Below are 15715 nucleotides of genomic sequence, written 5' to 3' on the forward strand. Positions count from 1 at the left end.
GAGTACTTTCCTATATTTCTCATTTGCCCTTCCCCAAGTAGAAGATAATTCCATCAAATTTCTATTTGACAGAAGACTGAGTTCCTACGGACTGAGCATCAGGACTGGAAAAATCAAGGAAATTACAGAAGTGTTTTGGCTTGTGATTCTGATCAAGTTAATCCTCTTCACATTGGCTGTTATTGGCTTCAGCATATCTTTTGACTAACTTAATCAGAAATCATTTGGAGTTTATTTTAGTGAAGACAGTGAAGAAATTGATAATGTTACAATTTTACCCAGAAGGAAGTATTTTAATTGCCCATGAGCCACAACATACAGACTGTAGATAAATTCAGGGGTATCTTACATGAATTAAACAAGCAACGCACACAAAATGCTGGAGAAACTCAGCAGGCCAGGCAGCATCTATGGAAAAGAATACAGTCGACGTTTCGGGCCGAGACCCTTCAGCAGGATCTGGGGAGAAAAGATGAGGAGTAGAGTTAGAAGGTGGCGGGAGGGGAGGGAGCAACACGAGGCGATAGGTGAAACTGTGATGGGGAGGGGTGAAGTAAAGAGCTGGGGAGTTAATTGGTGAAAGAGATACAGGGCTGGAGAAGGGGGAGTCTGATAGGTGGGGATAGAAGGCAATGGAAGAAAGAAAAGGGGGAAGGAGCACCAGAGGGAGGAAATGGGCAGGCAAGGAGATAAGGCAAGAGAGGGAATGGGGAATGGTGAGGGGGTGATGTACCATTACCAGAAATTTCCTAGTTCTTTACTTCACCTCTCCCCCTCCCAGGTTCACCTATCACCTTATGTATCTCCCTCCCCTACACCCACCTTTTAACTCTACTCCTCACCTTTTTTTCTCTCCTGCCGAAGGGTCTCAGCCCGAAATGTCGACTGTACTCCTCCATAGGTGCAATCTGGCCTGCTGAGTTCCTCCAGCATTTCGTGTGTGTTGCCTGGATTTCTAGTATCTGTAAATTTTCCCTTGTTTGTGATTGGAATTAAACAGTTGATCTTTTAAAGTTAGCTCTAAGCGTAATATAACATCAACAAATATAACTTCCATTTATTTGCAGTAACATTTCTTAGTCACAAATTACTAGCTAATTATCATTTCACAATAGCAAAAGTCACTTGCATGAAAATACAGCAGGACAAGCTATATATATGTTTTTAGTCAAATGTGACATAGGTAATGGCAAGATGGATATCTACTGTTGGGTAAGGCTGAAGAATGACTTGGAAATTAACTAAAACTTTTCACTTTGCATTCAAGCATAAGATAATAGGATGGGCACAATGGAACAGCAAGTAGAGTGGCTCCTTCACAATTCGGAGACCTGGGGGCAATCCTTTCTTGGCATGTTCTCCGTGTCAAGTTTGTAGATTCTCCCTGTGGCCACGTGGGTTTCAAAGGTATCTAGCTTGGTAGGTTAATCGGCCATTGTAACTTGCTCCTGGTTTGTAGATTACTCATAGAATCTAGGGGGAGTGTGAGAGAATGTGGGAAGAGTAACAAATGGAAATTAATGTAGGATTAGTGTTGGTACGGATTCAGTGGGCTGAAGGGACTGTTGGCATGCTGTGTCTCAGTATGATTCTATAACACTATCTCATATTAAAAAGTAATAAAGGGAATATGAACAATATTTTCCAGTGTTCATAAACATGAAACCAATGAATATTGATCTGATGTATTACATATAAAATATAGTCATATGGTAAAAAGCAGAGCTGTGTGTGTGTGTGCCTCTTCCATTAGTGCTTTCCATATTATGAAATGTAGCATCAGTGAATATTGTCCTTTTGTTCTAGGCACAAGTTTTTGTCCCTTTAATCTTCACTCTTGTCATCTCACGTCCTGAAGCGGCCCGCATCCTGCTGGTTGGCCGAGTGGTAGCCTCCCACTGGGACTTTTATGCTGCCAGGTGTCATCGCTTCCACATTGAGCTGATAAACACTAAGTATTACTTGTCAGGAAGAGCATTTGCATTACGGCCTTTGCCTCTGAATCAAAAGGTATTACAAAGATGTCAAAGACAAGTACCTAATAGTGACTAAGCAGTTTCCACATTTCATCATTTCTGTCTTGACTTCTAGGCTGGTTGTATTGGCCTCCTGCAGGTAAGTGTAATAATTTCAGCTTCAGAGCCAGGATCATTCCACACCTTTTTATCATAAAAGGTGGGATTGGCCATTGTCTCTGATTGTCCATCAGGTCTAATCCCTACTCTGCATGAGGTATTTTAGCATAATTGCAGTGAAAGGAATGAAATGTGCATTGTGCTGTTCCAAAATGATGCAGCCCCTTCTTGATATAAAAAAAAGATGGCCTTATTTAATGCATTAATTCAGTAGTTACATGTTTCTCTAAAGAAAAATACATTAAGCCAGTAGTCTTTTCATCCTTTGTGGTGTATTAGATGCTATTGCTCCTTCACTCACTGAGCTCCGAGTGGCACTGTAATATGCACCATTAGTATTAACTCGCATCAAAGGACAAGCAACTAATACCGGTGGCTGGTACAAAGGAAACTTTTAGCTTTTCCCACCCTGCTGTTTCCCAGATAATGTCATGTGAACAGAGCAGCTCTTTTAATGCATGTATTTCAGAAGGGGGGGAAAAAAATAAAGTTCACGCAGCAGATAATAGAGAAATGTGTTTTGTTGATTTTTCAATGGCCCTTGCAGGACCGGAATATTGCCAGGATGCATTACATTAAACGTGAGACAGACTGCAGTGGGAGAAATAGAGAGGGAGTGATTGGGACTGAGAGAGAGAGAGAGAGAGAGAGGGGGGCTTAAGAGAGGAGGAATGAATAAAGAATGAAGGATTGAGAGAGAAGGAGAGAGTGGAGAGAGAGAATGGGAGGGATAAAGAGAGAGAGAGTAGGTTAGAGAGAAAGAGTGAGTCTGGAGAAGAAAGGAAATGAGAGAGGATGATAAGCTGATGAAAGAAAATCATATGAAATGTAAGGATTTACGATGAAAAGCCATTAATCTGAAATACTGGGATAACATTGATAGGGAATGCTTGCAGTGTCAATCTGCATGCTGCTGACATTTGTACCTCCACACCATACTCTACCAGGACATTTTTTTAAAAAATCCTCTCCTCCTCCAAGCAATGAATGGGAAAGTCCCAGAGTTGTTCGTCGAGCTTCATTGGCAATATCACGACAAAGCCCAGTGGCAGATGATGAACTCACTGAGTCTCCCAGCAGTTATTCTGGGGTATCTGCCCATGAACTTGAAACAGGTTAGATCTGACACAGGAAGGGTGAGTATATTCACGACTTGATAGAACCAGCTGAGAGAGAATCAGGGTAAGAAAAGAGAAAAAATGAACATTTTGAAATTATTGGCTGCAATTTATTCCTTTTTACTATAATGCATTTGTTTTATTTAAATTATTTTATTATTTTAGGTTAATAGATAATTGTGGCTATGTTTTTATTGTTCAGTTAATTTTTAACAGTTTTTGATTCTAATCTTCATCCCTATTGCTTCAGAAAAAAGTAAAATTACTCTGATCTGGTCAAAAAGCAGATGTACATGCAAAATATATGTATACTACAAAATGCTGTATGTATTTCTTAAGAGAAAATTTGGATTCATAACTGTAGCACTAAGGATTAATTTGCATGAGGAAGAAATCCACTTTTGTCAGGCTGGCAGTCCAGTACCCACATCTAGTTCCTTTCCAAGTGTGCTGACTGCTGGAGTATTGGACTGAAAGCAATGAAAACCTTACCAAGGTGAGGAGAATTGCCCTGCAACCATTTAACTACCAGTTGGTCATCAATGTGTCATCAGAGTGATTTGTGCAGGGAACAAGACACTTCCTAGATGTCTGTTGGCACGTGGCCAAGTGGTTAAGGCGTTTGTCTAGTGATCTGAAGTTCGCTAGTTCGAGCCTTGGCTGAGGCTTGAGTGCGTGTCCTTGAGCAGGGCACTTAACCACACATTGCTCTGCGACGACACCAGTGCCAAGATGTATGGGTCCTAATGCCCTTCCCTTGGACAACATTGGTGGTGTGGAGAGGGGAGACTTGCAGCTTGGGCAACTGCCGGTCTTCCATAAAAAAACCCTGGAAACTTTCCAAGGTGAGACTAACGGAGGACACATTTGGAAAGAGGTGAAATCATCGGACAAAGTCAGCATGGATTTGTGAAAGGAAAATCATGTCTGACGAATCTTATAGAATTTTTTGAAGATGTAACTAGTAGAGTGGATAGGGGAGAGCCAGTAGATGTGGTATATTTAGATTTTCAAAAGGCTTTTGACAAGGTCCCACACAGGAGATTAATGTGCAAACTTAAAGCACACGGTATTGGGGGTATGGTATTGATGTGGATAGAGAATTCGTTGGCAGACAGGAAGCAAAGAGTGGGAGTAAACGGGACCTTTTCAGAATGGCAGGCAGTGACTAGTGGGGTACCGCAAGGCTCAGTGCTGGGACCCCAGTTGTTTACAATATATATTAATGATTTAGATGAGGGAATTAAATGCAGCATCTCCAAGTTTGCGGATGACACGAAGCTGGGCGGCGGTGTTAGCTGTGAGGAGGATGCTAAGAGGATGCAGGGTGACTTGGATAGGTTAGGTGAGTGGGCAAATTCATGGCAGATGCAATTTAATGTGGATAAATGTGAGGTTATCCACTTTGGTTGCAAGAACAGGAAAACAGATTATTATCTGAACGGTGGCCGATTAGGAAAAGGGGAGATGCAATGAGACCTGGGTGTCATTGTACACCAGCCATTGAAGGTGGGCATGCAGGTACAGCAGGCGGTGAAAAAGGCAAATGGCATTCATAGCAAAAGGATTTGAGTACAGGAGCAGGGAGGTTCTACTGCAGTTGTACAAGGCCTTGGTGAGACCGCACCTAGAATATTGTGTGCAGTTTTGGTCCCCTAATCTGAGGAAAGACATTCTTGCCATAGAGGGAGTACAGAGAAGGTTCACCAGATTGATTCCTGGGATGGCAGGACTTTCATATGAAGAAAGACTGGATCGACTAGGCTTATACTCACTGGAATTTAGAAGATTGAGGGGGGATCTTATTGAAATGTATAAAATTCTAAAGGGATTGGACAGGCTAGATGCAGGAAGATTGTTTCTGATGTTGGGGAAGTCCAGAACAAGGGGTCACAGTTTAAGGATAAAGGGGAAACCTTTTAGGACTGAGATGAGGAAAAAGTTCTTCACACAGAGAGTGGTGAATCTGTGGAATTCTCTGCCACAGGAAACAGTTGAGGCCGGTTCATTGGCTATATTTAAGAGGAAGTTAGATATGGCCCTTGTGGCTAAAGGGATAGGGGGTATGGAGAGAAAGCAGGTACAGGGTGCTGAGTTGGATGATCAGCCATGATCATACTGAATGGTGGTGCAGGCTCAAAGGGCCAAATGGCCTACTCCTGCACCTATTTTCTATGCTTCTATGTTTCTACTAATTATGTTGGACTTGTGGTAAACAAATAACCTGTTTACCACAAGAGAATATTGTAGTCGTTTTTGTTTGTCCAGCCTCTGGATGGATGCCAATAAACTGGGAAGAATGCAGAGGAGATTTACCAGGATTTTGTCAAGCTTTGGGGGACTGAGGTGAGGATATGTTGAGCAGTATGGGACATCCTTCAGAGAAGCATAGAAGAATGAGGGGTGATCTTATAGAGACATATAACATCATGAGGGACATGGATCAGGTGAATGCACACAGTTTTTTGCCCGGGGCTGGGGAACCAAGAATTAGAGGGCATAAGGTTAAGGTGAGAAAAGAAGAATTTAATAGAAACCTGAGAGGCAACTGTATCAACCAGAGGATGGTCAGTAAATGAATGAACCTGCAAAAGAAATGGTTGAGACAGGTATGATAACAAAATTTAAATTGTGCTTAGACAGGTACATGGATAAGAAAGGTTTAGACGAATATAGGGCAAACGTGAAAAAGTGGGATTAGTTTATATGGGAATCTGGGTCAGCATGGACCACTTGGGCTGAAGGGCTGTATGGCTCAATGGCTCTATGGTGCAAGTTTAGGTGTTCACCTCTTTAACACGAGCATAGTGTTCCATCAGAATGAATGGATCAAATTAAAGTATTAGAACACACAATTCATAATTTCAGAGAAAGCTGACACCAACTGAACTAAAATGGTGCTCACAGAATTTGTTTCTCCGCTTTTGAAATGGGAAGTTCAAAGTTGTAAAGGGAACTTGAAGCCCATCCTTTCCAACACTGAAGCGGTGGTCAGGTCAACTTCCATTCTTGCAAAGTTAGTTACGCTGATGCGCATAATAACTGAGATCTCTATTCCCTCTGGGTCCAGACAAGAGTCAGCCAATCTCTGAATGAAACAGGGTTCCATGCAAATCTTGACATCTGCCATTGAGGATGTGGATCCAGAATTCAACAGTGCTTTAAAGCTGTTTTAAAACATACCAGCCATTAGCCCTTAATTATCCATGAGCACTTGGCCCATGAACTTCAATTGGTTATCCATCTTCAAGAGGATACTGCTATAATCCCACCCCTGCCACTTTACAAGAGCCTATTTATGGCTGGTCAACCTGTTAACCAGCCCATTGTCCTCATAGCATTTCAAAGCATTTTTTTCTCCATCCCAAACTTGCCAAAAGTCAACCTACAGGATCAGGGGACAGGGGAGCAACTTTTTGCTAATCGTTATTGTCACCAAGGAATTGTTGCTTAGTAGTTACAGGGTAGTAGAGGTCACTGGAAGACTGGAATTATGTGTTTACACGAGGCTGATTTGTCAGTCTACTGTTGATATTAATCCCATGTTTTATTCTCTCCATCTTTATCAGATTGATCTTGGAGTAGATTAAAAGGTTGGCACAATATGATGGGCTGAAGGGCCTGTATTGTTCATTCTCTTCACTTCCCCCCCTGGAATCCATCACTCATTTGCACATTAGGAGCAACTTACAGTGCCCCTACCAGGCCAATCATCTTTAGTGTGTACGATAAAACACGTGTGGTCTTGGGGAGAACGTGCAACCTTCACACACAGGACTGAACATGGGTCTCTGACTCCGTGGGGTTGCAGCAACAAGCCCAAATTAATAATGGAGTTGATCAGCAATGGAGACTTGGGTTTATTTTCATTCATATTCCCCAATGGGGCCATTGACGTATCAGTCTTTCACAGTCATTGCTACTTGTCTTGGAGAAGATGATAAGACGCCGATTACTCTTGTACTTGAGATCTGGTGGTGAAGACCCAAACAGACAGACCTGGCTAAGCTCATCATGTGAGGATGGAGTGTGAATGAGTGCTCATGCAGCTGCTCTTATTAGATGGTAAAAGCCAGGCTTTTGAACTCTTCTCGGGCTTCCAGCTGGGTACGTGAATAGATTATAGCCAATTTTTCAGTTAGCAAACTCTGGCATCTTCATCCCTGATGAAGATAGCAGAGTTTATCATCATTGACATCGTTAGTATACATCATCATTGGTTCCTTAAGGTTGTTATAGCTGTGGGGGTTAGCAGTGATCAGCTCCCACTATCTACTAAATGCTCCCAATGGTGTGCATCTCATATAGCCTCTGGCCTTCACTTGTAGATCAGCTACTAAGCCCAGCAGAGCTATTTCTGCTGACAGGAGAAGGGGCAAAGGCAGGTTACTGGCATCTGAAAACCAGTTGCTCCGGAAAGATAGGGCTCATTACCTGTGCTTGGTAGCTCACCCAGGAGAAGGAAAACTCCCAATCCTCTGTGTGCTGCCTTGCGGCTACACCCATTCATGGGAAAGGCTTTGGGAGTAAACCCAAAGAAAAAAATCCAGAGCTGGACTCCCTAAGGCTGTCCAATGTTAAGTTCAATGCTGATTGGCAACTCCCCACGATGCCACTGTATCAGCCTCGGTCATTCCTTGGGATTCATCAGCCTGGTGAAGGGACGGGCCTGCTCCATGGGCTCTCTATATTATACTACAATGGTTTGCATATCACATAGGCAGCTAGTATTCAGTATCCATGATCACAGTTATGAAAATACATTCAATACTGACTATGGCAGTGAACCCTCATGTCAAAAGTGAATATCAGTTTTCTGTCAATCTGAGGTAATTACAGACCTCAGGTCAAGGTGGCACCTGTGTACAATGCTCCCTCAGTCAGCATCTTCTGGATAGACCATGAGTCTTCTTTTACATTTGTTTTTCATCTTGACTGTGATTCTGGATGTGATTTGCAGTTCGGAGATCTTTTGGGTGTTCCTGCGCTCTGCAGTCTCTGAGAGGATTTCGGGAGACAGAGGCAGCGTGTAGGAACTTTTTGGCAAAAAGACTGCGGGATGGGGCACTAGCCGATGTTCTACTCCACTTTGCCGATTAAAGCTTCCATCATTCACAGATTAAAGTGACGAAGGAGATAGAAACTTCAAAGTGAATGAGGAAGGTGAGTGCCGGCTGCCTGCCTTTTGATCACTGGTGGGATCACTCTGCTCTGGAGAGGGGAGACTGCCTTTTGATCACTGGTGGGATCACTCTGCTCTGGAGAGGGGAGACTGCCTTTTGATCACTGGTGGAAATACTCTGCTTCTGAGAGGGGAGACTGCCTTTTGATCACTGGTGGGATCACTCTGCTCTGGAGAGGGGAGACTGCCTTTTGATCACTGGGGGAAATACTCTGCTACGGAGAGGGGAGACTGCCTTTTGATCACTGGGGGAAATACTCTGCTACGGAGAGGGGAGACTGCCTTTTGATCACTGGTGGGATCACTCTGCTCTGGAGAGGGGAGACTGCCTTTTGATCACTGGTGGAAATACTCTGCTTCTGAGAGGGGAGACTGCCTTTTGATCACTGGTGGGATCACTCTGCTCTGGAGAGGGGAGACTGCCTTTTGATCACTGGTGGAAATACTCTGCTTCTGAGAGGGGAGACTGCCTTTTGATCACTGGTGGGATCACTCTGCTCTGGAGAGGGGAGACTGCCTTTTGATCACTGGGGGAAATACTCTGCTACGGAGAGGGGAGACTGCCTTTTGATCACTGGGGGAAATACTCTGCTACGGAGAGGGGAGACTGCCTTTTGATCACTGGTGGGATCACTCTGCTCTGGAGAGGGGAGACTGCCTTTTGATCACTGGTGGGATCGCTCTGCTACGGAGAGGGGAGACTGTCTTTTGATCACTGGTGGGATCACTCTGCTACAGAGAGGGGAGACTGTCTTTTGATCACTGGTGGAAATACTCTGCTTCTGAGAGGGGAGACTGCCTTTTGATCACTGGTGGAAATACTCTGCTACGGAGAGGGGAGACTGCCTTTTGATCACTGGTGGGACCACTCTGCTATGGAGAGGGGAGACTGCCTTTTGATCACTGGTGGAAATACTCTGCTACAGAGAGGGGAGACTGTCTTTTGATCACTGGTGGAAATACTCTGCTACGGAGAGGGGAGACTGCCTTTTGATCACTGGGGGAAATACTCTGCTACGGAGAGGGGAGACTGCCTTTTGATCACTGGTGGGATCACTCTGCTACGGAGAGCGGAGACTGCCTTTTGATCACTGGTGGGATCGCTCTGCTATGGAGAGGGGAGACTGCCTTTTGATCACTGGTGGGATCGCTCTGCTATGGAGAGGGGAGACTGCCTTTTGATCACTGGTGGGATCGCTCTGCTAAGGAGAGGGGAGACTGCCTTTTGATCACTGGTGGGATCACTCTGCTACGGAGAGGGGAGACTGCCTTTTGATCACTGGTGGGATCGCTCTGCTATGGAGAGGGGAGACTGCCTTTTGATCACTGGTGGGATCGCTCTGCTATGGAGAGGGGAGACTGCCTTTTGATCACTGGTGGAAATACTCTGCTACGGAGAGGGGAGACTACCTTTTGATCGCTGATGGGATCGCTCTGCTAAGGAGAGGGGAGACTGCCTTTTGATCACTGGTGGGATCACTCTGCTATGGAGAGGGGAGACTACCTTTTGATCGCTGATGGGATCGCTCTGCTATGGAGAGGGGAGACTGCCTTTTGATCACTGGTGGGATCGCTCTGCTAAGGAGAGGGGAGACTGCCTTTTGATCACTGGTGGAAGTACTCTGCTACGGAGAGGGGAGACTACCTTTTGATCGCTGGTGGGATCGCTCTGCTAAGGAGAGGGGAGACTGCCTTTTGATCACTGGTGGGATCGCTCTGCTACGGAGAGGGGAGACTGCCTTTTGATCACTGGTGGGATCGCTCTGCTACGGAGAGGGGAGACTGCTTTTTGATCACTGGTGGGATCGCTCTGCTATGGAGAGGGGAGACTGTCTTTTGATCACTGGTGGGATCACTCTGCTACGGAGAGGGGAGACTGCCTTTTGATCGCTGGTGGGATCGCTCTGCTATGGAGAGGGGAGACTGCCTTTTGATCGCTGGTGGGATCGCTCTGCTATGGAGAGAGGAAAGCCTGACACTGTGCCTGGAAAATGCTATCCAGTTTTTCTGTGCTTTGGATGTGGACTTGGACTATAGCCTTTTCTCAGTCTTACATTTTTTTTTATTCTACGTTTTTCGCCTGAACTTTCTTGCTTTTTTGGTGTACAGGGGAGAGGGATTTGGGGACCAATGTGCCTGTACCATTTTTGTTTGCTTTTTTAATGCAGGGAGGAGGGATTTGGCATTTGATGATCATGCTGCCATTCTTTTGGTTCTTAGTTTCATGGCTATCTGGAGAAGAAGAATTTCAGAGTTATACACTTTGATAATAAATTAACCTTTGAAAGTAGTTCTGCGGTCAACTAGTGCCAGTGGGATGGAGACTTTGATGTAAATACTTCTGAATGTTGAACTTGGTGACAGACTCCTGTCAATGGACTCTACTGCAGAGGACGTTCACTAAGTTTAGACTAAATGTAAGAGTATGTTACTTCTCTAGAAATTACTTGCACTTCCAATGATACTTTCACTTATTTATAGTGTAATTGTTACAGTTTTTTTTTGCAGAATTGCTTGTTTTACTTCTTAAACTTTAAGATTGTTGTTGAATTTCAGGGAAATTGAGAAGCATTCAAAATATTTGACAGCCTAGACCGATGGTGTGGCTTCACTGTTAGTCAAAAATTTACATTACTTGATCGTGCCCTCCAGATTGTGCAGAGTTTTGTCTACCCAGTTGTAGGGGGGACATCATTAAGTTGGAAAGAGTGCACAGGAGATTTACAAGGATGTTGCCGGGATTTGAAGGCCTCGGATATAGGGAGGGGTTGGGTAAGCTTGGACTTTTAGTTCGTGGAATCCAGAAGACAGCCGTAACCTTAGAGAGATGCATAAAATCATGAGTGGCCGAATAGGGTGAATGCACAGCCTTTTATACAGCCTTGGGGAATCAAACACTAGAGAGCAGAAGTTTAAAATGAGATGGGAAAGATTTAAAAGATGCCCGTTGGGCGAATTCTTCATACAGAGGGTGGTGTGTATATAGAACAAGCTGTCGGAGGAAATGGTTGAAGCAGGTACAATAACAACATCTAAAAGTTCCTTGGGCAGGTACACGGGACGTGGGCCAAATGCAAGCAAGTGAGACTAGCTTAGACAGGCACTTTGGTTGGAATGGGCAAGTTGGACAGAGGACCTGATTCCATGATACACTCTGACTCTGTGACACAGGGGGCTCAATGGGGCCAGAAGCTTTAGCGTAAGATGTTCATCTTCAGTGCATACTCACAAGGTGAGTATAGGAGAGTTATGTATTTTGGAGGCGAGTCCCATTCAGCAAAATACTGCTGATGCATTTGGAGCTGCACCAAGTCTGTAAGGAAGAGTCCTGTTTGTATTTGGTGCTTCTCACACTCAAATAAACCTGCAGGGTTCTCAAGGGGTCCGATGGACTGGGCAGGTGGGGCAATTGTTATAGTTTCATGTATTCCCACTGCTGTCTGTAAGGAGTCTGTACATTCTCCCCGTGACCATGTGAGTTTCCTCCCACAGTCCAAAGATGTACCGGTTAACAGGTTAATTAGTCATTGTAAACTGTCCTGTGATTAGGCCAGAGTTAAATCGGTGGTTGCAGGTTAGCATGGCTCGAAGGTCAGACAGGGCCTATCCTGTATCGCACCTCAATAAATAAATAAACCCAATTCTCACAATGCATCAGGTTCATTTTACACCGCCTCTTCAGAGAGGGCATCTGAATTCACCAACAGCCTACGGTGCACAATCCTGTGTGCGTTGAACTGCACAGTTCACGAGTTAGGGTAAACTGGCTGCGATGGATCACGATTTCATCACAAATTCAAAGGCGTAGCAGCAAATGTGGGTGGCAGGATGGAGATTCCTCCCTACCAAAGGGGGTATAAGATGCTCCTTCCCTTCGCTAGACTGACGATCACCCTTGGACAAGGTGTAGCCTGCTTGGCCCCCCACACCCCCTCCAAATCAGGGTCAGGTGAAGCCACAGAAGCAGGTTCTGGAGGATCGTATGAGCAGCTGGTGCATATCACAAGTCCTGCTTATGTGACCACAGATACCAGGCAGACAATCTCTGAAGAGTATTTATAATGGCTGGAGTCACCCATCTTGGAAAGACACTGCCCAGAAGAAGGCAATGGCAAATCACTTCAGTAGAAATATTTGCCAAAAACAGTCATGGAGACCATTTATGCCCATGTCTTACGACACGGCACATGATGGTGTTGATAACGGGCAGCAAATGAGAGGGGTTTTCCAGGCTTTGAGATCAGCTGGACACAAATGATAATTCCACCCAAATGAAGATCAGTATTTAATAACTTGCTAGTGCCTGTTTGATACCCTCCGCACAGTGGACTGGGAATGACTTGCCCTCGCAGTCGGTACTTAGCGATTTTGCCGACGAGCACGAGACTTTCCTGTAATCCGTCAGGACCATGCTGGTGCTGCAGGCTTGCCTGACCCAAGTTCATTTTCCAGCAACATTTCAATTCAATATTAAAATTAGCTTTACATTAACAAATGTAATGAGCCTGCATTAATCATGTGGCTCTCCTGTGTAATCTGACAGAGAATTTGACAGGAAACCAGCAGTACCATACGGTATATTGACATTCAGTCTTTTACTGCATGCTACATAATTAACAACCTGAAGTCAAATGTCGTGTCCCTAGAAAATGTCATTTTAAACTCTTCAGCATACTCCTAACAGTATTGACTATATTTTTAACATTTCTCCGAACAAAATGTCACACCTGATGGTTTAATCACTAATTGACTGGAACATCCCTTAAGGAGCAGTGACGTTAACCTTGTGAACTAATGAGACCCAGAGGGACGGCCTGCTTGTTAGTTCACAAGCTTTTGTCTGCTGCAGCGGGTGAAAATCCTGTCCCCACCTCAGGGAGCTCGGCTAAGCCAATAACCAAAATCTTTTGCAAATGCGGCTTCACTCCCCAGCCCCCAATCGGAAGTGCCTTTCAATCTGAGGCGGCTCAGGACTGAAGGGAATTGTTTTTTGGGTGTCTCGCTTGATTGAACTGCTCAAAACAATGCCAGCTGGTCTCTCTAGGTCCAGCGCTCTGTAGGGCACACAATTCCTGCCTGACAGATGTGTTTCTCCCTGTAGCTAACACCTCTGCTGCTTACCTCATTTGTTGTGGCCCTGCTTTTGACGTGGCAAGGCCCACGCAAGGTTGGCATTACGTCGCCAGTGTCTCCTCGACGCACGAGCTGTCCTCTGACACAATGGTAGATGAGTCTTTTGCCGGGGCCTCGGCAACAGTGTTACGCTGTGCTGGTGAAACTATCGCTCGTCTGAAGCAGGTCTGACCTGCTGAGTGTGAACAGAATATTTTGTATTTGTTTTGGATTTCCAGCATCTGCAGTTCCCTTGTCATTTTTGCCCCTCCCCCCGCCCCATCCCATTCCATTCCCTTGAGCTGACACAGAGTTTAATACTCCCTTATTGTCCAGCCTTGGAAGTGTGTGTCTTACAGTCGGATGGTCTTAGTACACAGATACTGGTCCTTTGGCCCAGCTCCCAATTACATTCCCACTTACCAACACTTGGATGTTATATTTTATTGCCTGGCCAATTCAAGTGTTCCACGATATTTCTGCAATTTTATGAGAGTACCTGCCTCCACTGTCCCCAAAGGTTCTGCATTGCAGAAAGCAACTACTCTCTTCAGAAGGTTTGCTCCTTTGCTGTCAATTCTCAGCTGCGTAGGTAAAAGTTCTCTGCCTACTTTTGTTCAGTCCCCAAGGGAGGGCGAATCAGAATCAGGTTTATTATAAGACCATAAGACAATAAGTCATAGGAGCAGAATTAGGCCATTTGGCCCATCAAGTCTGCTCTGCCATTTCATCATGGCAGATTTATTATCCCTCTCATCTCCATTCTCTTGCCTTCTCCCTGTAAACTTTACTGAACTTACTAATCAACGAACTATCAACCTCCGCTTTAAATATACCCAATAACTTGGCCTCCAAGTCATCTGTGGCAATGAATTCCACAGAATCACCATCATCTGGCTAAAGAAATTCCTCCTCAACTCTGTTCTAAAGGGACATCCTGATATTCTGAGGCTGTGCTCTCTGATCCTAATAACGTATTCTCCCCATACCCACTCTATCTAGGACTTCCAATATTCAGTCAGTTTCAAGGAGATTACTCCCTCCCCATTCTTTTATATAATTTATTCATAATGAGAGATTCCATCCAGCCGGGACATTTCCTCTTCACCTATCTGCAGTCAGGTTAAGAATGTACCACCAGGCTCAAAGACTGCTTTCTACTTCACTGATATAAGACCATTAAATAGTTCTCTAGTACTGTACATGAAGTTGGATGCAACCCAACAATCTACCTGCACCTTACTGTTCACCTGCAATGCACCCTCTCCGGAGATGCCACCCCCACCCCCCCCCCCCCCACTATTGTACTACCCTGTGCCACCCAAAGCATCATGGAATGAACCGATTGGTATGTACAGTATACAACAAAATTATTTTTCTGCATTTTGATATTGTGACAATGAAAAAAAAAACAATTCCAATCTTATTCTCCCCATAGTCCGTTAGTGACCTGCTCACAACACACACACTGTCACTTGAGGGCACACTTCAAGTGCGAGGTAGTCCCAGCATTAATCACATTTGAGATTAGTTACTTTGTGAGATCAGGAGCCGCATATTGCCACCTTTACTGCACCAATTTGTTCTGTGCAAGGTGGTCAATCTGTTCACTGGATATGAACGACTCGATGACAACCTTTTGACCCCCTCCCCCCCCCCCCCGACACACATCCCACATGCCTCAGGGAGGTGGCACAGCCTCCTCCCCCACACCTGAGAGCTGCTGTCAACATCACCCACCCCACACTCCACAAACCGCTGTCACCCCCAACTCCCACCACCACAGAGCACCTCCCTCACCTCTTTCCTCAGGTCACACCGTACTCCACCTCTGATTCTCCTGGACTCCCGCCCCACCATCGGACTTCTCACTATCTCCACATATTTACCAGTTAGTCGACTGGTGTCACAGCAACAACCGTGCACTCAACGTCAGCAAGACCAATGACCTGATTGTGGACTTCAGAAAGCTAAGATGAGGGAACACGAACTCATCCTCACAGAGGGATCAGAAATGTAGAGAGTGAGCAACTTCAAGCACCTTGGTGTCAATATCTCTGAGGACCTAATTGATGCAGCTACAAAGAAGGCAAGATAGAGGCTATATTTCATTAGGAGTTTGTGGAGATCTGGTTTGTCAACTAAAACACTTGAAAACTTCAACAAGA

The 15715-nt window shown here is 44.9% G+C and overlaps 1 long non-coding RNA gene across 8 annotated transcripts in view; it reads right to left on the reverse strand.

Annotated features, from left to right (window-relative positions):
• Positions 1–846: 846 nt before the first annotated feature.
• The window catches only part of LOC140725709 (uncharacterized), a 57477-nt gene continuing 42608 nt past the window's right edge, over positions 847–15715 (reverse strand). For 3 of the 8 annotated variants that reach the window (XR_012098427.1, XR_012098428.1, XR_012098426.1), the window contains 2 exons: positions 13557–13743; positions 847–3301 (listed from right to left, as the gene is read on the reverse strand). This is a non-coding gene — a long non-coding RNA (uncharacterized lncRNA). The remainder of the gene's footprint in view (positions 3302–13556; positions 13744–15715) is intronic. The other 5 variants (XR_012098432.1, XR_012098425.1, XR_012098430.1 and 2 more) reach the window with 4 other exon arrangements.

This window comes from Hemitrygon akajei, chromosome 3 (genome assembly GCF_048418815.1).
Source record: "Hemitrygon akajei chromosome 3, sHemAka1.3, whole genome shotgun sequence".
Lineage (NCBI taxonomy): Eukaryota > Metazoa > Chordata > Chondrichthyes > Myliobatiformes > Dasyatidae > Hemitrygon > Hemitrygon akajei.